Genomic DNA, 4,692 nt, shown 5'->3' on the forward strand with positions numbered 1-4,692 from the left:
TTTTCCACATTAATCCTCATCCCAAAAGCTTTACAGAAACTCTCCAATGTTGCCATCACATTTTGAGCTTGCCGTTTTTCTGCTTTACAGAAGAGAAGCAAATCATCGGCAAACATTAAATGGGATATTCTCGGACCCCTTTAAAAATAGCAACTGGCTTCCACCATCCCATATCAACTTGATGATTAATCAAGCAGGACAGTCTCCCCATACACAACACGAAAAGATATGGAGACATAGGATCTCCTTACCGAAGACCCCGACTAGGAGTAAAACTATCCAATATATCACCATTCCAAAGAATAGACAATTAGGATGAAGTGACACAGCTCATAATCAGGTTGACTGTAGGAATAGGAAAACCAAATTTCATGAGGGTCTGTTTTAGAAACCTCCAATCAACTCTGTCATAAGCTTTCTCCAAATTAATATTAAACGCCAGAGTTCCTTTCTTTGACTTAGTCTTTTTCATGAAATGAAGAACCTCTTGCACTATAATGATGTTGTTCGGTGCTCCCCTTCCTGGAATAAACCCCTTTGGAGAGGGCTAACAATATCCGTTAGATGAGGGCGAAGTTTGTTGACCAAGACTTTAGTGATGACCTTGTAGAACACATTTACAGAGACTGATTGATCTAAACTCCTTCATAGATACCGGTGAATCTACCTTGGAAATTAGAACCAGAAGAGTCTCTATCATCTTCGAATCAATAGTACCCCAGAAAAAGCTTTCCTAACCATATTCCAAACATCAAAGCCAATAATCTTCCAATATTCTTTGAAGAAGTAAGCTTTGAATCCATCCAGACCCGGGACCTTAAAGGAATTCATGCTATAAATAGATGCCTTAAATTCTTCCATAGTCACAGGCGCAATAAGATTATAGCAGGCTTTCTCATTCAAAGAAGTAAGTGAAACTTCATCCAGACACCCCAAATTAACATCCTCCACCTGACAAAATAAGCTCTTGTAGAAAGGTTTAGCTTCCCGGCTAAGAACCTCTAGGTCTGTCTCCCACATGCCATCCTTGAGAAAAAGACCATGAATCTTATTTATCTTCTATCACACAAGAGTCTGAACATGGAAGAAACTGGTATTTCTGTCTCCAAATTTCACCCAATGTTCTTTGGATTTTTGAAACCAAAGTTATTCTTACACAAGAGTGTTATTATATTTCTCAATCAATTGTTGCTCCTTTTGAAGATAATTAATTTATCACTATTTCATATTTTCTAACAAAGATGTTACCAAACACTATAGAATTAAACTCAAGAGAATTTTCTCTACATCTCTGAGAGCTTGCCTTGCACCCCACTAAAGACAGACCACCAAGACTATTTCATAATATCTCTGTAACCAGGATGAGTAGCCCACGCCGCCATAAAGCGAAAGGGTTTGTTCCTTTTCAGTTGTGGGCACCCTTTGCGGCGCACTAAGATAGGACAGTAATTAAACTGCAGTCTATTCAAAATTTTTGCATAGCTCTCAGGAAAAAGGGATAACCATCTACTATTAATACAAACTCGGTCAAGATTTTTCGCCATCTCAATATTGTTTTTCACCCTCCTATACCAAGAAAAACGTCTCCCAATTGTCTTTAGCATGGCGACTCGAAAAATGACAACTCTTAACTTCATGAGAGGAAAGAATTTCATTAAAATCACCGAGGACAATCGAAGGCCCTTGAAAAGTCAATGAATGAGCTACCAGGTAATCCCAAAGAATACTTCTTGTATTATGCTGTGGACTACCATAAATACGACTACACCTCCAAACCATAATTTCAAGCTGAACTTCAATCGTGACACACTGATCGCAAGCATCAACTAATTTGTAGCAAGTACCTTGCAATGAAGAAAGGAACCATATACCACCCTTATGTCCTGTTACCTCTTTTATACCAACAGGATAATATCCAAGTCTTTCCTAGAACAGTTTCCAATGTTGAAAGAGAGAATGAGTCTCAACCACAATAAAAAAAATAGATCTAAATTTTCTAACAAGGTCTTTACAATTCACCTGGGCTAACTTATTAGAAGCACCCTAATATTTCAAACTAAAATATTTAAACTATTCATAATAAACAGTGACAAGAGAATATAAACAAGGTGAGATTAGCTTGCACCACAACCTCATTAGGAGACTTGTCCACACCTCAGACCTCCATACACCACTTCCTTCTGTTTCATTGATGATGGAATTTTCTTCGGGGCCACAATTGGCGTCACAGCTCTCACTGGGCCTCTCTGCATCCATTCCGTTTGAGCTGTTGTTGGAATGCCATCCTCCTGAACCCAATACACAGAAACCAGTGGTGGCGCAGCTCCCTTCCCTAGCGAATTCTCGGCTGGACCCTCCAACACCAGTGCAACCCCCTCCGCGCCCCCAATCGGTGAGTTTTGCAAGGACACTGGATGCGGACGCTTCCTAATTGAGGGACCTCGCATTGCTGGCATATGGAGAGAAGATGGTGCATGCTGCTGGATTGCTTCCTGCCCGACCCGGCCTCCCTGCTCCCTAGATCCACGAGCTGAATAAGGTTTGGGCCTTGGTTGGCCACCCGAACCAGCAGAGGCTTACTTGGATCCTTGGGCCTTCATTGGCTTGTGGCCTAACTTAGTTTTCCCTTTCCTCAACACCTGTTGCCAGCCCACTTCTCCCTCCCTACATGCCTCATTTAAATTTTTCCCGGTCCCAAGCAATGAATCATCCACAAATTTTGCATCAAGTTAGTGCAATTATCCTTGCATGAAATCTCAAGTGTATCAACAGTTTCCATTTCGCTTGGTTTTTTATTTTCCTGATCCAACTTAGCACTGCCCTGCGCCTCCCTCTGACCAGACCCATCCCTCTTCTCTTCCATGGAACCCTTCCCAAGCATTGAGACTTATCATGACCATATTTTGCACAAAGCTCACAAAGTAGAGTCAGTCGTTCATACTCCACATCATAAGTGACACCGTCAACAATGATATTCTTGATTACCGACAACCCTAGATTTATTTGAACACAGGCACAAGCATATTTGTCCTACTCTGTCAGCTTGGTGGCCAAATTAACTTTTACCGAGACTCCTATTGTAGGTGCAATACGTAGCCCTCCTGATAACACCAGATTGGGAGACCGGAGACCCGAATCCAAATTAACGAAGAACCGAAAAATTGTTCACTAGGTCGAAAATCAACATTCCATGATTTTACTGCAACATAGTGGCCCTCGATCAACCAAAGACCACCAAGCATGACCTTCTCATGATCCTCAGTGGCATCGAATTTCACCAGGAAGTACCCAAATCCCACATCTAGCAGATTGAAACCTTTTTTGATGCGACATACTACCCTCAGCTTATGAGAAAGATATGTGCAACTATACTTCCTGTCCAGGACCTTGATCACCAAGCCTTCTCTATAAGGTTCGAGCAAATAGGTCTTCGCCTCTTTCGTAAAGCTTACACACTGTGGGTGAGGATCACCCTGTTTTCCGACCATTGTCGCAATACCATCCCCTGATAATGATCCAACGAGTGCAATGGCCTTCGCCCTTGCTGTACCAATAACCTTATCTCGAATTAAGACCTTAAGCACTTTCTGAAAATCATCCCGAGAAAGACTCTCCTTATTACCGAATGCATACCCACTTGCACTCTCCTCCTTATTCTTTTCGACAGTATAGCTGTCATCCTCCCCGTGTTTTGCCTCAAACTCTCGCTCCCGCCCTCTCCTTCACTCATTATTAAACTCCCATGAGATATTGAAATTTGAGTGTAAAGAGTGCAGTGGTTGTAATAAGAAAAAAATATACTTTTTTTTGGATTATTATTTTGTACTAAATTTGGATTTATAGTGTTGAAAAAAAAGGACAAGTGCTCACTTGCTCTCCAAAGTCTATGGGTCAATTGGAGTGTGATTGTCAAGCCTTTTTTTATTGGTGATCTATAAAATATAGGTGGATTCTATCGTGTAGAAGCCAAAATATTTTTACACATATATAAATATACGTGTCATTCAGCTGAAGGAGAATGAAGTTAATGTGTGACCCAAAAAGAGACAATTCCTACATATTGAGTCCCATCAAGTCTGTAGAAGTTAGAACTGAAGGCCCCACATGTAATTAAAATTCTCATTAACCTACTTGATTAAATCATGATATTAGCTACCAGCATTTGAAAAAAATAAAATAAATATTTTTTTAAATAAATAAATATTTTATTAAAATGAGACAAACGGTTGGACTATTACTCATTAGCACATCACAAAAAAATTATAAAAAGTGAAATTAAAATATAATATTCTATTTGTTAAAACATTAATTTTTATCTTTTAATATTTATCTTTTAATAATATCAATTTATTGTATTTATTTCTATTAATAAAATTTTGTTGTAAATGTCTCTTGAAATAATTTTAAATTTTATAATTTATTTAAAAGTGATTACAATCACTCCAAATTTGTGTATTCGTTAAGTACATTAGAAGCAGAAGTGAGCCGAATTAGACCAAACTCAAGCTTGACTCACAAAAATTAAGCTTGATTAATGATGCATGAGTATCATTCATATCTTTTCCTATTAATTTGTATGGTGAATTATTAAATTTCTAGAAAAAATAATTATATATAAAAAATGACTATAAAATTTTAAATAATTAAGAACATTAATATATATGTAAAATTATATATTATTTGAGTTAGTTC

The sequence above is a fragment of the Arachis ipaensis genome, chromosome B09 (assembly GCF_000816755.2).
Source record: "Arachis ipaensis cultivar K30076 chromosome B09, Araip1.1, whole genome shotgun sequence".
Taxonomy (NCBI): Eukaryota; Viridiplantae; Streptophyta; class Magnoliopsida; order Fabales; family Fabaceae; genus Arachis; species Arachis ipaensis.